Below are 26,546 nucleotides of genomic sequence, written 5' to 3'. Positions count from 1 at the left end.
ACAATGTGGGATCCACCAACTCGGAATCCGAAGCATGAAGCTTCTTCTAGTTGGTGATCATCGGTGTCGACATGGGTCTACAATCCTGTATGTGGAATCTGCTAAGGATGTCCACAATATACTTCCCCTGCCCCAGGAAGAAATGCCCCTCCTCCTGCCACACCTCCAAGCCCAAAAAGTAATGCATCAAGCCGATGTCCTTCATCTCAAACTCCGTCGCAAGATCTCTCTTACAGTGCTCTATGAGTCTCTCTGCACCTGTAATGACCAAGTCATCCACATACAACACCAGAATGAGAGGCTCCTCACCAATCACAATGAATTAAAGGTTCGGATCTGCCTCACTCTTTGTGAAACCCATCCGCTGCAAATATGTATCTATCCTGGAGTACCAAGCTCTGGGAGCTTGCTTTAGGCCATAAAGGGCCTTCTTCAGTCTACACACATGGGACTCCTTCCCATGCACCTCAAAGCCCTGTGGCTGCTCAATGTACACCTCCTCTTGTATGAAGCCATTGAGAAATGCAATCTTCACATCCATCTGGTGGATCTTCCAACCCATCTCTGCTGCTATCGATATAATGGAGCGGATCGAAGTATATCGAGCCACGGGAGCGAAGGTCTCCTCATAATCAACTCCCTCTACCTGGGAGAACCCTCTAGCCACAAACCTTGCTTTGAATTTCTCAATGCTGCCATTTGCAGCATGCTTTACCTTGTAAAGCCATCTGGAAGTAACCACGGATTTGCCCTCAGGCCTCGGCACCACCTCCCAAACATCATTCTTCATGATAGAAGAATGCTCCTCCTGCATGGCCTCTCTCCAGACCTGCTGGCTAGCTGCCTCCTCATAGCTAGAAGGCTAAGAGTGAAGGATGCTGGTAACCATCGCCATATAGCTACAAAACCTCTCAGGTGGTCTATTCTCTCTAACCGGCCTCTTCGGCTCAGCGACAGATGAGGCATCTCTCAAGGTGTCATGAAGCCACTTGGGCTTCCTCTTCCCTGAGTGCACTGCTCCCACCGGAGAATGAAACTCCTCCTCCTCATCATCATCAGGAGCCTGAACTCCTGACTGTCTGTCTGCTGTCCTCCTGCCTGCACCTGAACATGTAGAAGCTGAGGTACCGTGTGAACTGTCCATTAGTGGACTCCCTAGTGAACTGCTCTGCATGCTGCCCGGAGCACCACCCCTCTGGCTTGATGAGCCACTGCTCACTGACGGACCTGACATCCTCATAGATGTACCTCCGGATCCTCCTGATCCCTGCCCATTGGATCCCTGCGACTGACTCAACTGCTGCTGAGGGTCTGGCTGATCCAGATACTCTAACTCCTGTGACCTCCTAAAGGCCCTGTCCTCCTCGAACTTCACATCCCGTCTGACAACAACTCTCCTCTGTGCAGGAATGTAAATCCGAAAGGCCTTTGAGGTCTCACTGTAGCCCACAAAGATACCCTTCTCTGCGGTGGGCTCTAGTTTGGTCCTCTTCTCCTTGGGTATATAGGAGTATGTAATGCATCCAAAGATATGAAGATGACCAATATCAGGCTTCTTCCCAGAGAAAGCCTCCTCCGGAGTCATGTGCCCCAAGGCATGATGCAGACTCCTGTTTTGCAAGTAAACAGCTGTGTTGCAGGCCTTTGCCCACAAGAACAATGGCAACCCCTGATCATGTAACATGGCTTTGACAGCCCCTATGATGGATCTGTTCTTCCTCTCTGCAACCCCGTTCTGCTGGGGGTTGTAAGGAACAATGAACTCCCTCCTAATGCCTGCCTCCGCACAATAGTCAACAAACTCTCCAAGGGTGTACTCTCCTCCATTGCCCGACCTCAGGGACTTGATATTTCGACCTGTCTGTGTCTCCACAAGAGCTCTGAACTCCTGAAACCGCTTGAAGACCTCACTCTTGGTCTTCAAAAAATAAATCCAAGTCCTCCTGGAGTGATCATCAATGAATAAAACATAGTACTCATATCCACTCAAGGAAACATGAGACATCCGACCACTCACATCGGAATGAATCAAATCAAGTATCCCAGTCGCTCTGCTGTCACTGCTGGGGAAAGGGGATTTGGCAAACTTGCCCATCGCACAACCTCTGCAAGTGTCAAAGTGATCAGTACTGAAATCTGGCACACCTGTAGTGATCTCCCGCAATGTCCTCAAGACTCCATGATACATATGTCCCATCCTGCGGTGCCAAATCTCACACAACTCAAAACTGCTAGCTCTGCTGTTGGTACTATTGCTCAATGCCAAAAGGGGCTGGAATGCAAACTTGTACACCTTTGCATGGCGTACACCTATCACTCTAGCTGAATCAGCTGGAGTGCCCCTGGGATACATCAACACCTGTCCTCCCCTGAACAATACGTCATATCCTCTGTCCTCCAAAGCTGAGACGGATATGAGGTTCTTCCTCATCCCTGGCACATAAAGAACATCTGACATTTTCAAGGGAGGTTTGGACTCCCTCTGAAATGTTAGTGTCCCCACCCCGATTGCTCTAACAACTCTGTCATCACCGAGTACTACCTCTATATCAGTGCCACTCTCTGAAAGCTCTGAGAAGTACTCACGGACTCCTGTCATGTGACGTGAAGCCCCACTGTCCACATACCAGATACCTGAAGATGCTCCGCTAATCGAGGGAAAAGCATGCTCCCTCTGAACCTGTGTGGCAGGTGATCTTGCACTAGAGGACTCACACGTAGTGAACGCAAACTCCCGGTCAAAACGACCTGCAAAGTCCTCAATCTCTGCTGAAGCTGCCATGTCCTGGTTCTTCCCCTTCTTCTTCTTCTTCTCCGGACACACAACTGTATAATGTCCCATCTTTTGACAATTCCAACACTTCACCTTGGAATAGTCCTTCTGTGTGTTCCCCTGTTTACCTTTACCTTTGCCTTTACCCCCACCACTGCTTGTGGAAGCCTGCTTCTTCCCTTTGCCTTTCTTGCCTCCTGCCACCAGTGCTACATCCTCATCCTGCTCAACTGGCTTGGCTGCCCCAAGCTGACCTTTCCTGATCTCTTTCTGAATGCAATCATCCCAAAACCTCTCCCATGTGGGAAGGGTCTCACATGCACAAACCCTATCAGCAAAGTTCAACCATGAACGGGGGAGGCCATTCACTGCAATCCGCACCAACTCAGTGGGTGGAATGGCCTCTCCAATCGCTGCCAACTCATCTCTCACATTAGTAATCTTTGTGAGATATCCAGCTGCACTATCATTACCCATCTTAATGTTCTTTAGCTTCTCCTTCAGGACCATCTTCCGGTTCTCATTGGTACTCTGGTAGAGATTGGACAATGCTGTCCACATCTCATGGGCATTGCTCTTTCCTCTCACATGAGGAATGCAATGGTCTTTGATTCCGTCTAGAATTAGCCTCTTACCCTTATTGTTCTTCTTATTATACTCAGCCAACTGAGTAGCATCAGTAGGCACAACAACAGGGTTCTGTGTGGTATGCACCATGATATCCCAGACTTCTGCCTCCTCAAAGATACTCTGCATTCTCTCCTTCCAAACGCTGTAATTTATATGCCCATCCAGCCTATCCTCCACCCTCAATCCCAATGACATCCTGCTGTCCTAAAACTGAAAAATAGCACTGCTGTAGTAAAGATAAAACTGCTGTTTATGAAAAAATCAGCTTGCTGGAATTTTCTGAGTGAAAAATCAGCAGCTGTAATTTTTCCTTTTGCTGTCCCAAACTGCCCTTCAGCACTCAAGCTCTGATACCATGTAGAAATTTCTGTTTTCCCACCCCGGTTTTCAGTTTCACCTTATTTCTCCCATGTAGTTAAATGCCCTTTCCCATAACCATACATTTAACAAGCTGAAAAAAAAAAATATTGCTAAAAACACAAATTTTGGAAATTTTACAGAATGCTGGAAATTGCAGAAATAAAAATCAGCAGTAATAAACAGCCATTAAAACACATTTAAACACTGAGATTTTTTGGTCAACTTGACCCTGGAAAAACCCCCTACAACTCTTAGGGAAAACCAGTTTGAGAGCTCTTCTTTATTTATGAAAATTGCCTTTTTCACAGTGAGAAATATTCAACAAAAAATCAGCAAGCAAATTTACAACTTATCTCTTTTCCCATGCCTCACAGCAAACTGGAAATTACAGCAAACAGGACAGCAAAAAATGTTGTACGGCCTCCTCGATTTTCGTGCCCACTTTCAGCATTAAATGCTGCTATACGACCAACATTAAATGCGTTGTACGGACTGCAATAAATGCGCTGTATGGCCCTCGTTTTGTGTGCAGGAAAATCAGCAAACTGCTCGATTTTTGTGCAAACCACTCCTCGAAAATCGTGCCAAAATCTGCCTTTCACTGTGTGCTGAACCAGCTGTACAAATCTGCTCAACTGCGGCCTTGGAATGTGTGCCAAGCTGCTGTCTCCTTCTCCTCCCTGCTCAGAAATATCTCTTGCTCTCTTGCTCTCCTTCTCCCAATCTGCTCATGAAAGAATGAATGACCTTTTTCTCATTTTCCTCCTTTAATCTAACCCCAAGTGACTTTTGGGTGATCCAATTGACTTTTGGGTGATCCCTAAATCCAATCGCTGAAATAGATTGAGATCTAAGGCTGAGATTAAATGCTCATTTAAATCTCACTTTTTATTTTTTAATTCACCCCACTTTAATAAAGACCCACTTAGTCATTTATTTCCAAAGTCACTTTTCATTTCTAATTTTTCATTGATTTTATAAAAGTCACTTTAAAATTAGACGTAGTAACTTTATCACTTAAAGTCACTTTTAAATTAGATTTAACTTTATAAAAATTATAAAGTTACTTTAGGAGAAAAATTAAATTCTTTTGGACACTTTTCCTTAGGCCAAAGATCAAAGCCTAAGGGAACCACCTGTCCTCCGGTACCAAATTTCAACATGCCATCCCCTAAGAGAACAATAACAAACTAGAACTCCGTCTTGTTCATAGGCATCTTATGATGACTTACAAGTAACAACAACATAAAATTTTGTATGGAATTTCATATAGCGTTCTCCTAATATCAATACTAGGCTATACTTACCAAGTCACAAGACTTTACTTGGGATGAGACTTGTATATACTGGAGAGCCAAACTTGTCTTGGGATTCAGTGAAGACTCATGAGTCAACCAAACAAAGACTCCACACCATGAAATATATATTAATATATCTATATATATATATATATATATATATATATATATATATATATCGAAGAACATAAATAAATATTTTAGATTATACATGAGAGACTGCACTATGCTCATTGTAATGTAAACACACTGATATAATGCAAAAATAACATATCTTATGTCCCGACCATCTTTTGCATTTTAAAATTTCTTTTTCTTTCTTTGTGTCCATCTTATGCTTTTCCATTATTTTAGTGGCATCAACCTCTAGGGAAATGTTTTTCGGCCCTACTTGAGGATGTAGATAAGCGATTGCCAAATCCCAATGAACCAATGACAGTTAACCTGAGAATAGAGATGATATCAAGGACAATAATGTGACATGGAAAGTGTTAAGTACGTGTTGTAGCGGATGTAACACCCTCTAAAATTTGAGTGCAACACCCTCCAAAATTTGGCTTGCACTCAAATTTTAGAGCCTTCCTTGGTTTTTTCTTTATGGTTGCAAACACTTGAGCTCATTTTGTGAGCTCCCTTAGAGTCTTTTCACCCCTTTTGCTTGTTTGACCAACTGTCGTCTTTTGGCATGTTGATTGCTTTATCATGCTTGCGGTCTTGTTCTGGTGATTTCGAAGGTTTGTCTTTGTGTGTTTGAGTTGTCCTAGCTATGTAAACATTGGTCGCACTCATACACAAAGTTGTAAGCACTGTCGCACAAGTGTCGTCACAGTCGTCCTAAGGTCTATCTCAAGTGTCGCACTTGTCACTTTTGGATCTAGACAATCTCACAGAGGGTAATGCTTTGTCTTGTTGTTCTGGTGGTCTATGTTGTCATGTCGTCGAAGTATGCTAAGTGTGTGATCACAATGTCAAGTTCCTCACAAGTTCACTTACCTCCCACACTTAGCCATTTTCCTGAAAATCCTTCTGACCGGACAACCCCACTTCATCGGACCCCGACTGAGCTGCACTGCGCAGTCTCAGCCCTCAGTGATGCTACTCTGCTACCTGGAACTGCGCAGTGCGCAGAGACTGTCCTCCAGGACAGTTGCACTGCGCAATCCCGGGGTTGAGCAACTTGCCTTCCTTCCCAGAATTGCGCAGAAGTTGCCTCAAGCCTGACCTGAACTGCGCATTTCTCAGGATCAGTCATCAAGCCTCCTCCCTGTCTGCTGGAACCCCGCAATGCGCAGATACCTGAGCTTGCTTTGCCTCCCAAAACTGTGCAGAGGTGTCCCCTAGTGTCCTCCCTCAGCCGAGACTCACTGCTCCCAGAAATTGCGCAAAACTGTCCTATCTGGTCCCTCTGCTGCCCTGTCCTGTCTTCCCTCAAAAAATTGCACAGACCTGCCTCCTCGGGTCTCATCTTGTAGCTGCCACTGATGATCTCAACTGCACAATCCTGCCTCCCAGTGGCCTCTGCGCAATTTTTCCCGACAGTGAAGACTGTGCTCAGAGTTCCTCAGTCAAGCTTGAGCTGTGCACTGCGCAGTCTCAGTGACCGATCTCCCTCCCTGTCACCTGCAATTGCACAATGCGTAGTTGCTGAGCCCTCTTCCCAGTGTGTCATCTGTCTTGGGCCCAGTCCATGGATAGCAATGCATGCATCTTAGACTAGGAGGTTTTGGATTTGATGTCGTCCTGTCATGAGTGAATTGCAGGAACATGTACACTGTTAGATCATGGTGAGACGATGAAGGAGATGAAGAAGGAGCAAACATGCTAGAAGACTTGCTTGCAGTTGGATGGACAGAAGAAGCTCATCGAGAACAAGCGAAGGGAACACATGCATGCAACTGCTTTTCAAGACCAAGATCATTGAAGGCCCCACAACATCAAGCCATGCGGAGGAGAAAAGACAACACATCCAAGAACACATCCATCACTTAGCAACAACAACAACTTGACATTGCCACCACAACCAGCTAGTCCATGTCAGCAGTGTCATGTCAAGTTGTGTCATGAGCTGTCAAAGGCCACATCACTATTATGGGCCATATCTGTTGTAACTCAAATGTAATGTAAAGTGAAAGTCCAACGGACACACAAGAATATGAAGAGTCATGTCAGTTGAAAAGTCATAGGAAGTTGAACGGTCATGAGGGTAGTCCAAGAGTCACAAGGGTCAAGCATCACCCTTGGCTATATATACCCCTCCCATTGTATGAGCAAGGACTTTTCACCTTGGCTCCTCCCACGAAGCATTGAGAGTTTTCAGACAGTTCTTTGAGGAGCGAGGAGTGGCTCCAATGTCCCACTACTGGGGCTAGTGATGTATGGTGTACATATGTGTCTTGGAACTTTTGCTTAATACAGAAGCATGTTAAGGCCAACACGTTTTCATGCATGTTTTGTAGATGTTTGTAAGACTATTTTTTTAGCATTTGTAATTCATGTTTGTTTCACATGTACTAAGATAGTTGAACTATTTCGGTTATTTTAGTACTTACTTTGTTGGGAATGTGTTGTATTGGTTATCATTACTGTCTCGTCCTTGTGGACTACTCCATAAGATACTAGACAAACCTTCCTTGTTTACTGGTTATAATGACCATCACATCCGTTGTGGACTACTCTACTGGATGGTGGATGGGTCTTCCCTTGTACTTCAGTTTTAACGATTGCCGCATCCGTTGTGGACTATTCTGTTGGATGCTGGACAAACCCTTCTTGTTTGCGTGTGTCTCTTCCTGGGTTGTACTATTACCTTTCACTTAGAGGCTCACTTTACTTTCCCCTTTTTGCAAGTAAGAGAACCTAGACACAGTTAAATTACACACTCACCAGTGACCAAGCACACTCACCTCGCTTTTTGAAGACACCAATGTAACACTCTCATATGCTGAACAACAAGAGCTAAGGCAAATCACCAAGTAAATGGAAACTAGGCCATTGTACCGGATGGGATTCCTACACCAAATAGTGTGAGGTCTAATTGGGGCTTCATATCGGGGAGATCCCTTGAATGTTGGCAAGTCCAACACCGTCAATAGTATTGTAAAGGGGAATGGGCACACTACTCCAATTCAAGTCTTCGATGTAGTATCCCTCCTATAACCCTAAGGCCTTAGGAGAGATCCTGGTGGACTAGGGCTAAAGATTAACCCCCCTTGTAAGGTGAGAGAACAACTTTACAGTTAAGATCGGTCAATCATCCAGATCACCCGTTTATCCATACCAAATGCGCAAAACATTAAGTAAAAGCACTCGATTGCAAAATTTCCAAAGTACCTGTGAGTGGTAGCCCACCTTCATCCAAGAGGAATTCTTGATGCTGAGAGGTGTATGACTGGTGCAGATGGTCGAGGAACTGGCATATCGTCATCAATAAGTAAATGTGTAGGGCTGCTGGTTGGTTGGTTGTCGAAGATAGGATAATTTTTTTTCTCCTATGGCATTAGCCATTTTGGCAGGGAACAAGAACCTCTTGTCTGGAGACTCCTGTAGCTAGTTTCCCTTCCTTATCCTCTAGTAATAGGTCCAAAGGAGCCATTGCTCCTACAAAGAGAAGAACTACTTGTAAGACCATTGCCTCTTTGTTTTCCTCCATAATTTCCCCTATAGTCACGAACCTCTTTGGTAGTTCTCCTACCTCAACCATAACAACCACACCATTGCTTAATGCTACATTCAAGTCCTTGGATATTTGTGACTTCCTAGATACTTGTCATAAATTTCCTGAAAAGTATGATGAATGGTTGCCTAAGTTCAATGGGACTGATGCAATCGCAATTGAGAAACATATGCGTGAGTTTTACTAGCGTGTTGATGGAAGGCTAATTGAAGAATGGGAAATAGTCATGATGTTGTTTTCCTTATCCTTAGAAGGGAATGCGAGAGATTGGTACCTAGATTTTCTTGCAGGAAGCCTTAAGAACTAGGACCAACTCCATGAAGCACTTAACAAGATATGGGTCACAATGAAGGAAGGCATGCAACTCTTGGCTAAGTTCTAGGAAGCAAAAAAACCAATAATGAAAGTGTTAAGGATTTCACTTAAAGGTTCGATAAATTGCTCAAAGAAGTGCCTAACTTGTATAAGCCTACTGATCAAACTACCATTGCCTTATGTGGATGCTTTTCTTGATATATATCTTATGGACTAAAGGATAAAGTCTCTCAAACCATTGAGCAAGCCAAGGCTTTTTTTGTAACTATAGAATGTAATCTGACCTCATCTAAGAGTGATTTCTTTCATACCCAGAGCCAAATTGGTGTTTAATGCTAAGTCGAGTACCCAGGTTGATCCCACATCGCAAGTCTTTGCCCAAAATTTGATAAGATTACTAATTAGTTGATGCAAGGGAAAATGGCTATGATGAACAAGTTAACAATCTTAGTTAGGGAAAGAGGGTCTTGTTACCCACCAAAATGGATAACCCCATAGGAGAAAAATTTTCTCCTACATTTGAAAGCCAACCAACCTTTGGGTAAGGTGAGACAACAAAATTACGATCAAGGTATATCAATCTTCCAAATCACCTCGTTATCCATACTAAATGCCTAAAACAAACAAGTATAAGCACCCGATTGCAAAATGATCAAAGTACCTTTTGATTATTAGTCCACCTTCATCCAAATGTTAATGTTGGATGGTGAGAAGCATATGGATGATGCAAATGGCGGAGGAAGATGTCATATCGTCATCTAATGGTGGCTGACAGGGGTTGCAGGCTGTTTGGTTTACCGATTGGTTGTCAAATGTAGAAAGAAATGTTGGAAAATGGTAGCTTTGGTCGTTATTTTCATCAATAAAATCAAAAGAGAAAACTTGAATTTATATTTACCCAAGCGTCCAAGTCAACCTTCTTAGATCAAGTTGGTTTGGTTGCTTGGAGGCACCCATTTGACCGCTCTTGGAGATTATATATAGGTGATCACTCCACCAAAAGGCACTTCGAATCATCTCATTGTCTTTGCGATATGCAGAGATTTGTCTTTGTGATATACAAATTTCTAGGGTCTATACTCATGCAAAGTCTGTGGATTTGTATGAAGTTCTATGGCTCATCATCATGCAAAGTTTTCAGGCTCATCATACGTGAAAGGATGCAAAGTTTTGATGTTGTAATTATGTGGTGATCCGAAATTATGAGGCTGAGGAAGAGGCCCTCTTGGAGACCAGATTTGAGGAAGTTTGTCTTGGCATATTGAAGGATTGGCTTGGCACTTGTGGGAGGTTATCTTATTAGTCAATTTATGCCTATATATCTGGTTGAATAATTCTATTTTGACTGAATAAATCAGATGTACAAAATTCGTTGAATTGAACATTCTCTCATAAAGAAAGAATTACTAGGTTTTCCCACTTGTGGGGTTTTGTCCCAAGAAATTCCTGTGCCTCTTATATTATTGTTTCACCGCGATCTCTACCGCTCTACTGATTTTAATGGTTGAAATTTTCTAAGTAGAATTGCTTGATGGTTTGAATGTTATAAGAAGTTAAAATGCATCAGTGGAAGTAGTTATTAGATTGAAAATTGTTCTAGTCTATCTACTTACTAGAAAATCAATAGGAAAATCTATTTCTATGGGGTCACCCATTTTAGTGGGTAACATCTAGCTCCAACTTGATGACATGAGTTCATCGTAGAGTGCATGATTCGTATGCTCGAACAGGGAGTTCATGAGAACTCCAACAATCTCTGGGCTCGTAGACCTGTACCTTGCGCATTCAAATCAGCTTGTCTGGGAGCATGTGCGCTGGGTGTAGGGTATCGCCCATGTTTTATATGATGATAAAAAATCCATACAGAAAATAAAGTCTATTCTAAATGCAATCTATTCTATGATGAAAACATAATATGAAAATGCATGATATTAGAAAGCTTTGATAATATGCAATGCAACTACTCTAACCTATGCTAGCATGCAATGCATGAGCTAAGTATAGTTATATAACCAATATATGCAACATATCATTAGATCAATATCACACCTCATGACCCTATGGCTAATCATGAGATAGAACAAGAAAACATCACAATCATCAATATCATAGAACTCACATATTGAGTCACATGGGTGGGAGGTGGGAAAATAAAATGTCCATGGATTAGTTTAGCTACCATAAGAGAGGGCAGAGGATGAGAAAGGGGAATCCAAATTTTGCTAATTGCTGCTAATCCTTTCTTGCAACCTAAGTATGGAGTAATCGGTAATCAATTTCATGAACTTTTGCCCAATAGCTATCTCAAGCATACAACTCTCATTGATGTCCTTCGGGACATGTTGGGAGTGTATTAGTGAGGGAGTTGGTTGGTGGACAAGATCTTGACAACCAGGTTGCTTGTCACAACAATCAAATTCAAAAGGGTCAATCAATGCTAGCTCATCATGTTCAAAATTTATGGGACTTGAATGTGACTGAGGGACGACATCAGAAAGATCTAATGATGGCTCAAATACATCAACAATCATACCTTCCTGATTATATAAGTGCAAGAGAGGACAAGGTCATTGTTGACATCATCATCAATATCATAAATAGGATCCTTATCAAAATGATTGCTACTCATATCCCACTTCCCTTCTTCGATATGCAGAAAATCACAAATGTTAATCTCTAGGGAATTTGTGAGATCAACTATTTCAAAGTCTTTGGAAAGTTCATCCGACTTAACATCTATGAAAAGGGTGGAGTTTGCTTCTATTGGAAATACTGGCGGGGAGGGGGGGGGTGAATTAGTATTTTACTTTTTTCTTACAATTTAGTGCCACAAAACATTAACCAAACACGTCACTTCAAAGCTACACAAGATCTATATTAAAAATTTATTTATATCTTGAAGGAAGCTAGAATTTCCAGTTTCATCAACCACTACTGGAAGGAGCTACACCCCCTGATTATTTACCAACGCCCATTGGAAGAAGGCGACAACCTCCTGAACGAATCTACAACTTCCTTGCCTAGCACCACCCAACCACCCTTAATAATAAAAAATAGAACAAGAATTTTGGGCTGCCATACTAAGGATAGTGACCAAATTACGACAACTCTGAACAAACTCAACAATTATACAATCTTGTCACTATCCTCTTTCTCAATTATTGCTGCTGATCAACTGTTGTTTTATTGCATCATCATCACTAAAATTGCAATCATGCAAAATCACGTCCTTGGTCTGCCCTATGACCGGCTTCTATATGCCTCAAACTTAGTCTAGAACTACACAAGCTCTTACCCCTTTTCAACAACAATTCTGACCAATGAATCAATACTAGTAAAATTAAGACTCTTTAGTGGATTTTCACCACAAGGGATACTTCCCAGTTAAGGTCACCTAAAGGATATTCTTTGTATAGGATTCAAAGGTGACAATTGAATAGGCTCATACGAGGTACTTGAACTAAGAACAAGGCTCTATTCTATGTAATAAGAAGCGTAACCTCAAAGGATACTCTTTGTATGGAGTTCAAAGGTGACAATTGAATAGGCTTAGATGGGGTACTCAAACTAAGAACAAGGCTCAATTCTATGTATTAAGAAGTGTACCCTCTAGGGAACCTATAAATGAGGTTGAATAGGCTTACTTGAGATATCCAACTAAGGACAAGGCTCAATCGTACTAGACAAAGAATAGTGTACCTTAGGAGTAGCCTACAAAAGGCTCAAGGAGAGCAGTTTGACTAAGAACAAGGCCCAATCCAGTGAAACAAGGAATAATGTGCTCTCCAAGGGACTTGTCAAAAATTACTTATGGCCTAGGGTTTAAGGGATAAGCAATGATAATAGCTTACACTGGCACAAAATACCAAGAAAAGGCGTATGAAAATTGGTATGATCGACAAAAGGAGTAAAAAGCCTTCAAGTGAACCTAAGTTGAAGCCTTAGTGTAGAATTGGGGCTTTCTAGCCCTTGAATTGCCTAGGGTTGATAATGTTAAGCCCTAGGAAAACTATTTCAACCATGCAAATTGCTACATTTTGATGTCCTAAAGCTCAACAAGGTGAAAAGACTTCAAATCATTTCAACGTCCAAGCCCTAGTTCAATTTTGCTTCAAACCCTAATTCGAGTGGCTTGCCTCAAATGCTTGGAATTTTAGGGACAAAAATTTAGGACTGAAAACTTTTAGGGCCAAAATTGTAGAGCCAAAGATTTAGGGCTCGAAATTTTCAAGGCCAATGTTTTAGGAAGAGGAGAAAAATAATAGATTTTTGATGTTCTTGATTTTGTTTTGATCATCTATGTGGAAGGCCAGTGACTTAACCTTGGGTGATGGAGTTTATGAGATGCCTACTCTTGAGAAAAATACTAAACCCTAATAACGAGTAAGGGAACATGAAACCCTAGGTTCCAAATCCTAGCTATCATTTTTGTGAGGGAGCAAAGTCAATGAGGAGAGCTAGTTGAAAGATATATTAACAAAAGGGAGCAAAGTCAATGGGTATGCATATAATATTGTTGTTTCAACAATGCACATAGAAACCCTATACAATTAACCATTCCATGCAATAGCCACAAAATATAAAGACATATCAAATATAAGGAACACTTACAAGATAGAATGCATGTTCCAATCCATTATTGCTCCACAATGACATCTCCAATATCAAAGAATAACTCCATAAGAAAAAATCCACAATAGATCACATCTCCACAAGACACATGGTGAATTTTAGCTAGGTTGAAGTCTTTTAGAGAGGCCCAATTGATCCATAACTGATGATGAAAATGATTTGAGCCTATTGTCCATTTATATGAGGATCAAATCTCCTAATAACCCACAAGTGCGAGCTGTAGCCGCTCTAAATGCTGACGCCATCCATAATTAATGCTCTAAATGCCATGCCAAAGTATGATGAGGTGTCAAAATGTGTTAAGATGCCTGGGAGATCCAAAATTTGAGGGATGGCCCTCTAATCCACCTCAATATTTCCTGTGGGGTCTCAAGGGTACTTGGGGCACCATCAAGTGGTCTCCATGGGTCTACAATTATCAAATAAGGCCTCCTTTTCTCCAACGTTAGGGCTTCATCTGGTGCAACAAGCCCTCCCTAGTCTCTTAATGGGAGACCATCCTCATCTGGGCTCTCAATCAACTCCCGCCCATCAGGTTGCATCAAGGCTAACTTGGGGGCATATTGGGTCCAGTAGTGTCATCATGAAGAATCCTCAAAACCAGGCAAAAGTAAACCAATGTCTTGGGTCTTGGAGGTACTCTAGCACATGTGTCATATGCTAGTCCTATTAGCAGGCTCCAGTCTCTCGATGCTACACTTTCTTTAGCCATGTACTTCTCTGAAGGGCTTGGGTGCTTATGGAGTGGCTGCCCAAGGATTGCGTTGCAGTGAACCACCTGAAAAAAGGAAAACATGATTTTAGTGAAAGCAACCATTCATCAGAGACTAAGATCAATAATGCATTTAAGTGAACCAAACTTGAATGTTAAGGGAATATTATTACTTAACACAGAGATCCCCTTCTGAAATCACGACCAAGTTCTCACAAAGATGTTTTCTTCCTTGGTAGGGTTGGCTAATGGTCAACCCTATTAGGTTCTTCCAGCCCCTAAGGGGAAGTGGCATTTCCTTGGTCTGCCCTTCAATTCATAGGTGTTAGTGTATAATAATGTGGCAATGGAGGGTAGAAGACTTCACGGTCAAGTTTCATGGTCAAAAGAACCAACTAATGGGGGTGTTCGCATCTTGAGTGTATAGATGTGAGGAGGGAGCATTCTTGGATGCATAAGTTACTGGCTCGCCTGATTTTTCCACCCCTATAGTATGCCTTTTACTTCTTCTTGATTATTCCTTGTATTACCGCTTATAGCTCAAGGGTTAGAGCTTGCTTTGTATGATATAATAGTTTCATTAGCCCTTTAAGATGAGTTAGTTTATCGCTAATTGGTGTTGGGACATGTAACGGTTCCTCTTTAATTTAATGGAGCGTCATGTGCTCAGGAATCGGGTGATGGCCATATGAGGTAGTTAGAGCTCATGCTAGGCTTTTGCCCAGGTGCTAATCTTTATGTCTCAGGCATTGATGCAAGTGCATAGATGGAGGACTAAATTTGATGAAGACTGGACCAAAGCTTGCTAATGTGATGGGATGGTCACATGATGATGCTAGGAGAAATTTAAATGTTTTTGTAAGAAATTGTAGATATTTACATTAAGAAGTGAGTTTTGTTTTTAGAATAAATTGGAGGAATTATTTCCTAATGTAAATGTAGTTTCAGTTTCCCTTATTTTGTGGAGAAGGGGAAACGATTCATCTTGTGACTCTTGGTTGTCCCATGTTAGCTTTATTTTTAAAGAGGAAGAGTGTTTGAGAAGAGCAGTGCAACAAAGGCAAAAGAGGAAGAGAGAAGAAGAGAAGCTCCAGCGCGAGGAGAAGAGGCAGAGGTCGAGAGGCCTAGGCTGCACATGCCCACATTGTATATTTGGCTAGTTGAATGTATATTTGAATTTGGTTAATGAGCAACATGTTCATATTCCTCTGTGTTTGTTTTTCTGTCTGTATATTGTTAATGAAGTTGTTTGTCTGCACTTGTTGAGTCGATTTATGTTAAGAATCTGAATGTGTTGAGAAGCGTAGTGGTTGTAGATGCTATGTATTGATGGTATACTGTTATTGGGCCTTATATTGTCATGGATAGCTGAGTACCTGCTATTGATATGTTGTTGGTGCTAGTATATTGTATGCTGAGATCATATTGAAAGGAAACTTGAATATTGTGGCCTCAACCGTTGTGTAGTTGTGCACGGTTCTTTTGTATTTTGGTTCAAATCCCCATGGGAAAGTGTTCCCTATGTTCTGACATAGTGTTTGTGTGAGATTTACAACAACTAAATACTATTACTGTAGAACATAGCATTATGTTTTGGAAACACTATTAAAATGCCTCTTTGACTGATTTTCGAATGGCAAAGTTGTATGGTGCAATTGCCCATTTTGTCTTTTTTGGATTCCCGTTGTAAAGTCTGTAAAAAAATGCGTAAGCACGCCCTGGAATAGTGGCTGCATGAATTTCTGTTAGTGATTGAGCGCTGTTGTAGAACAAAATAGAGCACCCTGTTTTGTTGAATGTTGTCAAAACCCATTGAGATTTGTCCTTGTCTAGTAAATTCGAGTTAACCTTGGAGAAGAGGTGAAGGAAGGTGTATGAAGTCATTCTTTGTGTCAAGATGCAATTTAAGGCTGTGGGAAGTCATTTAGGACAAGGCCGGATCGTTTCACCTTCCCAAAATCCGAAATACAGAGTTTTTTAGAGCGCTACGAAATCATTTCGTAGTGCCTGTTACTCACAATCAGTGGGTAGTATCCATAGGAGAAAAAATTCTCCTAGATGGTCCTCAGTCGGTAGCCAACAACTCCTTGTAGCCACTAGATAGCTCGATGTGCCACTATCTTTGCCACCTAGGCCAACCACGTGGTCCTCCGCCCATCTATTATGATCATATGTTTGAAGGTGGGCCTCCCGACCCTGAAGGTATGGCTTTTCATTGGTATAGTTGATTACTTTTTTTTACTTATCATGGACGCTTTTGGGCATGGATTGGTGTGGGGATTCGACGGAAAGAGTGGGCTAGGTCTGTACTCTTGTCTCCTCTGCCCGATTTGGTGGTTAGCCTTGTATCTTAGTCCCATGTGATCTCCTTTACTTGCTATTAGCTTTAGAGCTAACACTACATGGGAAATCTTGATTTGGGTTGCGTGGTCCCACTTCCCGACACTATATACATTTGGGTCCACATTTGTCCACTGGGTCCATAAAGGGTTAGCTTCCCCCTCCCCTTGTCCACACTTTGGGTCGGGCCTAGAACAATGTCCTGGAGGTTGATGCAGCTAAAAAGAAAGGAAAAAGCATAATTTGGCCACTCTTAACACAAAATCTACCACAAAATACAAAAGATGGTCGGGACATACAAATTTAGCACGTGGGAAAAAGCCAAACATGAGCTCTACCCCTTATCTATGGCCATCACCCTAGTTCCTATGTGTCAAAGATGAACCCCCCCCTCCACATTAAGGAACCCATGATTGTCCCAACCCCTGGTGGGCAATGAACTGCCCCACCTTAAAGCGGGTATCTACTGCTATATCCTACACATCATGGTCTCATCCCCTGGAGCCCGAAGCAATTATGAAGAAAAATCAATCAAAACCAAAAGGCATATGAAGAAGGGTGGAAAAAAAAAGGTCGAAGTAACTTATGTACCACGATTGCTCCCTCCTACACTCATATACCCAAGTGTGGCCTTCCCCTATTATAGCTACCCATGTACCATGGCATGTGGCTTAAATCCTTCCCCTGATCCCCACTCCATCCCATCATTATATCACATGCCACCTACCACTTGACGGATGTACCATGGACATGTTACCCTCTTTAAAAGCCGAAACCACCTAATAGGGTCCTTGTTTAACCCCCTTATTGAGCTTGGAGACACATATACATGCCAAAGCCCACTATGGAAGGGCATGCCACCATGAAATGTCCATTTGATTCCATGATTTGTAAGCTCTTTTACTTGATTACTCTAATGATTTGTTGTATTGGAGGGCAAGGGGACGCATTGGATCTTATGCAGGATTGCAGGTGGGTCTCCATTTTGGGTTTGGTCTCCCTATACGGGGTCCAAACCCTCCAGAGGGCCACATTGACACTTGTAGGGTGAGTGTAGAGAGCCATGGGCCTCCACCATAGAAGAGAGAACTTCATGAATCCCAATACCATTCAGTGATTACTTGTGTTCCACCTTTTGGATGAGGATGATGCACGTGGATCACCATGCCCAACTGACTTCACACTTGTACCACACACTTGGCAGAGGTTCCAGGGTCCAGATGAAAATGTGTTTCACTGCGGGAGACAAAGATACGGTTTACAGGCATTATCAATCCACTTGGAGAACCATGAGGATGTCATTATGCCCCCACACCCACTTGGGGACACCACATGAGACTTGCTTGGATGTTAAGGGCCAACCCCTCATTCACCATGTTTGGAGTCTATTCTCTCACCTTGGCACACGTTGGACTCCACTAGGCCTTCTCAATGGCCCAACGACTCATTATGTTTACTATTTTGCATTGATGAGAGGCTTATTTTTATATTATTGAGCTATCTTGGTGGGCTTGCCACCAAGGGATGTTATTATTGCACATTGTGGCCTAGAGAGGAGGATGGGAAGGTCGAGCAAGCAAGCATACCGACCCTTCAACCAATCAACCATTGTTCTAATAGACAACACTATTACCATGTGCCCCTTATGATTTTGGGTGTTCAATATATTTAAATATGTTTAGATCCCTCTGACAAAAAGAATCATCTCTTAGGATAACATTGATTTCCTTATTCCTAGTAGAATTACATCTTTTTTAGAAGATTTATATATTTTGAGATATAGCATGGAATATAAATGGACTGGAATTAAGTTGGATGACAAGTTCATCCCTTCAACTGTTGAGTTTAACTTTTATTAGAATTCTAATATTTTATTGTGTATCTATTGTAGATGGTTGATTCTAGTGGGCACAAATACGTGAAATACAACATGGATTATCCCTCTTTATAAACAGAACTCGAAGGCAAGAATGTTTCATACTATCATTTTTTATTGCATTCAACCCCCCACTTTAACTTGTATAATGATTCTAATATCTTTATTATGTATCTGTTGTAGATGGCTTGTTTTAGTGAGCACAAGTAAGTGGAATATAAAATGAAGTGTCTATCATTATATAGCAAACTCTAGAGGAGATATGCTTCTTATTATGAATAACAATTGGATTTGGAGTTTGCTTACCGTTACTATTTGTATCTATATTTTAACCTTATTCACCCCATTGTTTTGTTTTCCTTGTAGTGGAGGAGAGGACATTGCAGTAGAGATAATGTGCAAAGGGGAAGTTTGTAATTTTTTATTTGTTGTTGCCTACATGTTTTGTTTTTGTTGAGTTTGAACATGGCCATGCTTTGTGTTGTACTAATTTTCCTTTGTTTTGTATTTTTTTCCGATTTCTTGTAGTTTGGTATTTGGTTTTATTCGTTGGGTGTGCGAAAGGAGAGAAATGGAGCGAAGGGAGAGAAATAGAGAAAGGAGAGAAAATGAAAGTGATGAGATGGAGGTTATCATTCATAAATGAAGGTGAGTCACCTTAACTATACATAATGCACTTCACTAACTATTATCTTTAGCTCATTTGTGACACCATTTACTTGTTTTTCAATTTATCATGTGTTTTATATGTGGTCTCATACTCAACTATATTGATCTGCTTTGTGTAGCAAGTGACTACAACTTTATAGTCCATGAAGGTCAAGTGGTGAAGATACCCTAGACATTCTACAAAAGCAGCACGAACAATTGGTGATCCATAATTTTTTCTTGTATGATAATATTGTGCTTTAAGCCATTGAAATATTTGTTGTTTATGCAACGATTTATCCTTTTTTCATGGCTCTTTAGGGTAGTATGATCTTGTTAATGGATGTGAGGTTTGAGATTTTTTGAGAACTTTGATACGAAATAGTGGGAAAAGTTACATTTGGTTTCACATTTTTAGAGATTATTGTTCATGCTTGTTGGTGCTATAATGTTAGCCAATGGCAAGCAAGTATGTGTATGGTTAATTCATTGCTTTGTGTAATTGTTATTCAGTTTCTCTCATGGTTTATTTATGATCTCATATATAATATTACTTTGTGCCGTGAGTGACTACAAATATATTGCGTAATATTTAATTCGTGATCTCATACATAATATTGATTTGTGTAGTGAGTAACTACAGTTGTAGTGTTTGGGATGGTTTAGTGGAGAAGATACCTTAGCAATGTGGATGCAACATAGGGAATGGGTGAGTCATGTTTTCATTTTCTCAAAAAGATCACCTCTTATGAAAATATTGTATTATTCCTCGTAGAAGTACATCTAGTTTAGAAAATCTATATTTTCTTGAGGTATAGCATGGAAGATAACTAGAATTAGACTAAGTTGCATGACAAGTTCATGAATTCAAACTCTCTCATTGAACGTATTTTAGAAATCTAATATTTTTTTGTATCTATTGTAGATGGCTTGTTCCAGCGCGCATTAATTCGTGCAATACAAAATGGGCTCTCCCCTTTTATATAACAATGTCAAAGAAAGGTGTATTTGTTATTATGATTAATTATTGCATTCAACTCTCCAGTTTAACTTATATAATGATTGTAATATCTTATTTTCTATCTGTTTTATATTGCTTGTTGTGATGAGCACTAGCAAATGGAATACAAAAGAGAGTGTCCATTGTTATAAAACAAACTCTAGGGGAGGTGGATTTCCTTTTATGTATAATTAATGGTTTTTAATCATGCTTACCATTACTAACTGTGTGCATTTTAACCTTTTTCAGCCCACTTTTTTTCCTTTCAGAGGAGGAGAGCACATTGTAGGAGAGATGATGTGCAAAGGGGATGTTTGCAATTTTTCCTTTGTTCTTGTTTGCATGTTTTGTTGAATTTGAGCATGGCCATGCTTTGTGCTGTACTTGTTTTCCTTTGTTTTGCTTTTATTTTTTTGTTTTTTGTAGTTTGGTTTAGGTTTCATTTTTTTGGGTGTGTTGTACTTGTTTTCCTTTTTTTGCACATTTTTTGTACTTTGGTCTTGGTTTTGTTTGTTGGGTGTGGAAACAGAAATCATTCAGACATGGGAAACTGAGATTATTGTTCATAAATGAAGGTGAGTCAACATACCTATATGCAATGCACTTCAGTTAAAATAATCTTTTGCTAATTTGTGGCTTCATTTGTTTGCTATCGAATTTATTATATGTTTTATCGATGCTCTCATAATCAACTATATATATCTTCTTTATCTAGTGAAGAACTACAATTGTATATTTTACAAAAGTGAAGTGGTGAAGATGCAATAAACATTCTACAAACATGGCATAAAGGATGGGTGAGACCTACTTTTCTCCTACAAAATACGTGGAAACGAAAATGAAGTAGACAAGAAAAATGTAGATTATTGTTCATAAATAAAGGTGAGTCAACATACCTCTATGCAATGCACTTCAGTTAAAAGAAACTTTTGCTACTTTGTGGCTTCATTTGTTTGCTATTCAATTTATTATATGTTTTATTGATGCTCTCATAATCAACTATATATATCTTCTTTATGTAGTGAAGAACTACAATTGTATAATCTACAGAGGAGAAATGGTGAAGATGCACCAAATATTCTACAAACGTGGCACATACGATGGGTGAGAAATACTTTTTTCCTACAAAATACATTTTTCCTTGAATAGCTGAAATATTTTCTTTTTATCATGGTTTCGAGGTAGTATGATCTTGTTCATGGGTGTGAGGTTCAAGACTTTTTCCAGAACTTTGATATGAAACAAATGGAAAAGTTATACTAGTATTTACATGTTCAGGGCTTATTTTTCATGATTGTCACAGCAATAATATTAGCAAAGCGAGGGCATGTATGTGTATGGTTAATTCATCGCTCTATATGTATGCTATTTAAGCTCTTGTGGTTTATTTGTGATATCATATATAATATTACTTTGTGCACTGATTGATTACAATTGTACTGTCTAGGAGGGTTGAGTGGGGAAGATACCCTAGGCATTGTAGATGCAGCGCAGAGGATGGGTGAGTCACATTGTTTTCCATCAAAATGGTGTTATTATTATTTGTTTGCTCGATGTTTTCTCCTTCTAGCATGGTTTTGGGGTAGTACCACTTAATTAGTGGTTTGACATATACATCAAATGGTATGTTTAAATTTATATGCTTTCTTGCTCCACATCGCACACAACCCCACACATTGTGGCTTGGAGAGGAGGATGGCAAGGTCGACCAAGGTTGAGCATACCGACCCTTCAACCAATCAACTATTGTGCTAATAGACAACACTATTGCCTTGTGGCCCTTATGATTTTGGGTGTTCAATATGTTTAAATATGTTTAGATCCCTCTCACAAAAAGAATCATCTATTAGGATAACATTGATTTCCTTATTCCTAGTAGAATTACATCTTTTTTAGAAGATTTATATATTTTGAGATACAGCATGGAATATAAATGGATCGGAATTAAGTTGGATGACAAGTTCATCCCTTCAACTGTCGAGTTTAAATTTTATTAGAATTCTAATATTTTATTATGTATCTACTGCAGATGGTTGATTCTAGTGGGCACAAATACGTGAAATACAAAATGGATTATCCCTCTTTATATAATAGAACTCGAAGGCAAGAATGTTTCATATTATGATTGATTATTGCATTCAACCCTCCAGTTTAACTTGTATAATGATTCTAATATCTTTATTATGTATCTGTTGTAGATGGCTTGTTTTAGTGAGCACGAGTAAGTGGAATATAAAATGAAGTGTCTATCATTATATAGAAAACTCTAGAGGAGGTAGGTTTATTATTATGAATAAATATTGGTTTTGGAGTTTGCTTATGGTTAATATTAGTGTCTATATTTTAACCTTATTCACCCATTTTTTTTTTCTTTGTAGTGGAGGAGAGGACATTGCAGTGGAGATAATGTGCAAAGGGGAAGTTTGTAATTTTTTATTTGTTGTTGCCTACATGTTTTGTTTTTGTCGAGTTAGAAAATGGCCATGCTTTGTGTGGTACTCATTTTCCTTTGTTTTGTATTTTTTTCTCATTTCTTGTAGTTTGGTATTTAGTTTTATTTGTTGGGTGTGCGAAAGGAAGGAAAGGGAGCAGGGAGTGAAAATGAAAGTGATGAGATGGAGGTTATCATTCATAAATGAAGGTGAATCACCTTAACTATACATAATGCGCTTCACTCACTCTTATCTTTCACTCATTTGTGACACGATTTACTTGTTTTTCAATTTAACATATGTTTTATATGTGGTCTCATACTCAACTATATTGATCTACTTTGTGTAGCAAGTGACTACAACTGTATAGTCCATGAAGGTCAAGTGGTGAAGATACCCTAGACATTCTACAAAAGCAGCATGAACAATCGGTGAGCCATTATTTTTTCTTGTATGATAATATTGTGCTTTAAGCCACTGAAATATTTGTTGTTTATGCAACGGTTTATGCTTTTTCGTGGGTTCAGGGTAGTATGATCTTGTTAATGGGTGTGAGGTTTGAGATTTTCCGAGAACTTTGATACGAAATAAAGGGAAAAGTTACATTTGGTTTCACATTTTTAGAGCTTATTGTTCATGCTTGTTGGTGCTATAATGTTAGCCAAGGGAAAGCAAGTATGTGTATGGTTAATTCATTGGTTTGTATAATTGTTATTCAACTTCTCTCGTGGTTTATTTATGATCTCATATATAATATTACCTTGTGCCGTGAGTGACTACAAATATAGCGCCTAATATTTAATTTCTCTCATGGTTTATTCGTGATCTCATACATAATATTGATTTGTGTAGTGAGTGACTACAATTGTAGTGTTTGGGATGGTTTAGTGGAGAAGATACCTTAGGCAATGCGGATGCAACATAGGGGATGGGTGAGTCATGTTGTTTTCATTTTCTCAAAAAGATCACTTGTTATGAAAACATTGTATTATTCCTAGTAGAAGTACATCTAGTTTAGAAAATCTGTATTTTCTTGAGGTATAGCATGGAAGATAACTAGACTCAGACTAAGTTGCATGACAAGTTCATGAATTCAAACTTTCTCTAGTTTAATGTATTTTAGAAATCTAATATTTTTTTTGTATCTATTGCAGATGGCTTGTTCCAGCGGGCATGAATTCGTGCAATAGAAAATGGGCTCTCCCCTTTTATATAACAATGTCAAAGAAAGGTTTATTTGTTATTATGATTAATTATTGCATTCAACTCTCCAGTTTAACTTATATAATGATTGTAATATCTTATTTTCTATCTGTTTTAGATGGCTTGTTGTGATGAGCACTAGCAAATGGAATACAAAAGAGAGTGTCCATCGTTATAAAACAAACTCTAGGGGAGGTGCATTTCCTATTATGTATAATTATTGGTTTTTAAACATGTTTACCATTACTAACTGTGTGCATTTTAACCTTTTTCAGCCCACTTTTCAGCAGAGGAGATCACATTGTAGGAGAAATGATGTGCAGAGGGGATGTTTGCAAATTTTCCTTTGTTCTTGTTTACATGTTTTGTTGAGTTTGAGCATGGCCATGCTTTGTGTTGTACTTGTTTTCCTTTTTTTTTTTTTATTGTTTTTTGTATTTGGGTTTAGCTTTTGTTTTTTTGGGTGTGTTGTACTCGTTTTCCTTTTTTTTTTCACATTTTTTATACTTCGGTCCTTGTTTTGTTTGTTGGGTGTGGAAATAGAAACGAAGCAGACAAGGAAAATGGAGATTATTGTTCATAAATGAAGGTGAGTCAACATACCTATATGCAATGCACTTTTGTTAAAAAAATCTTTTGCTAATTTGTGGCTTCATTTGTTTGCTATTCAATTTATTATATGTTTTATCGATGCTCTCATAATCAACTATATATATCTTCTTTATGTAGTGAAGAACAACAATTGTATAGTCTACAAAAGTGAAGTGTTGAAGATGCAATAAACATTCTACAAACATGACCTAAAGGATGGGTGAGATGTACTTTTCTCCTATAAAATTCTTTTCTCCTTTAATACGCTGAAATATTTTGTTGTTTGCACAATGATTTATCATTTTTTCATGGTTTTGAGGTAGTATGATCTTGTTCATGGGTGTGAGATTCAAGACATTTTCCAGAACTTTGGTCTTGGTTTTGTTTGTTGGTTGTGGAAACGGAAATGAAGTTGACAAGAAAAATGTAGATTATTGTTCATAAATGAAGGTGAGTCAACATACCTATATGCAATGCACTTCAGGTAAAAGAAACTTTTGCTAATTTGTGGCTTCATTAGTTTGCTATTCAATTTATTATATGTTTTACCGATGCTCTCATAATCAACTATATATATCTTCTTTATGTAGTGAAGAACTACAATTGTATAATCTACAAAGGTGAAGTGGTGAAGATGCACTAAACATTCGACAAACATGGCATAAACGATGGGTGAGACATACCTTTTTCTTACAAAATACTTTTGTCCTTTAATAGCTGAAATATTTTGTTGTTTGCACAATGATTTATCATTTTGTCATGGTTTCGAGGTAATATGATCTTGTTCATGGGTGTGAGGTTCAAGACTTTTTCCAGAACTTTGATATGAAACAAATGGAAAATATATACTAGGATTTACATGTTTCGGGCTTATTGTTCATGATTGTCACAACTATAATATTAGCCAAGGGAGGGCTGATATGTGTATGGTTAATTCATCGCTCTATATGTATGTTATTTAAGCTCTTGTGGTTTATTTATTTGTGATACCGTAATTAATATTACTTTGTGCAGTGTGTGACTACAATTGTACTTTTGGTTGGGTTGAGTAGAGAAGATGCCCTTGGCATTGTAGATGCAATGCAGAGGATGGGTGAGTCATGTTGGTTTCCAACAAAATAGTGTTATTATTATTCATTTGCTCAACATTTTCTCCTTTTAGCGTGGTTCTCGGGTAGTACCACTCAATTAGTGGTTTGACATATACATCAAATGGTATGTTTAAATTTATATGCTTTCTTGCTCCACATCACAAACACAACCCCACACAACATGCCCTAGAGAGGAGGATGGGAAGGTCGAGCAAGCAAGCATACCGACCCTTCATTGTGCTTATAGACAACACTATTGCATTGTGGCCCCTTGGATTTTGGGTGTTCAATATGTTTAAATATGTTTAGATCCCTCTCAAGAAAAGAATCATCTGTTATGATAACATTGATTTCCGTATTCCTAGTAGGATTACATCTTGTTTAGAAGATTTATATATTTTTAGATATAGCATGGAATATAAATGGACTGGAATTATGTTGGATGACAAGTTTTCATCCCTTCAACTCTAGTTTGACTTTTATTAGAATTTTACCATTTTATTGTGTATCTATTGTAGATGGTTGATTCCAGTGGGCAGAAATACGTGAAATACATAAAGGATTATCCCCCTTTATATAACAGAACTTGAAAACAAGAATGTTTAATGTTATGAATGATTATTACTTTCAACCCTCCAGTTTAACATGTATAATGATTCTAATATCTTTATTATGTATGTATTGTAGATGGCTTGTTCTGTTTAGTACGAGTAAGTGGAATATAGAATGGAGTGTCTATCATTATATAACAAACTCTAGAAGAGGTATGTTTCCTATTATGAATAACTATTGGTTTTGAAATTTGTTTACCAATTACTGTGTTTATATTTTAACCTTATTCACCCAACTTTTTTTCCCTTTCAGTTGAGGAGAGGAAGAGAGGACACTGCAATAGAGATAATGTAAAGTTTTGTAGATGTTCTATGCTAAGAGCAATTTCACTTTTCTCACAGCAATCATACAAGTAGATAA

General features: G+C 39.4%; 1 long non-coding RNA gene across 1 annotated transcript in view; it reads left to right on the top strand.

Annotated features, from left to right (window-relative positions):
* Positions 1–26,335, top strand: part of LOC149155449 (uncharacterized) — a 49,492-nt gene extending 23,157 nt beyond the window's left edge. The window contains exons 3-9 of the long non-coding RNA XR_016263592.1: positions 18,976–19,257; positions 19,398–19,499; positions 19,888–19,966; positions 20,183–20,259; positions 20,507–20,832; positions 20,973–21,054; positions 26,262–26,335. This is a non-coding gene — a long non-coding RNA (uncharacterized LOC149155449). The remainder of the gene's footprint in view (positions 1–18,975; positions 19,258–19,397; positions 19,500–19,887; positions 19,967–20,182; positions 20,260–20,506; positions 20,833–20,972; positions 21,055–26,261) is intronic.
* The last annotated feature ends 211 nt before the right edge of the window (positions 26,336–26,546 follow it).

This window comes from Pinus tabuliformis, chromosome 9 (genome assembly GCF_031772625.1).
Source record: "Pinus tabuliformis cultivar Carrire ecotype Pingquan chromosome 9, CPIR1, whole genome shotgun sequence".
Taxonomy (NCBI): Eukaryota; Viridiplantae; Streptophyta; class Pinopsida; order Pinales; family Pinaceae; genus Pinus; species Pinus tabuliformis.
This window is presented reverse-complemented; position numbering and strand designations above follow the sequence as displayed.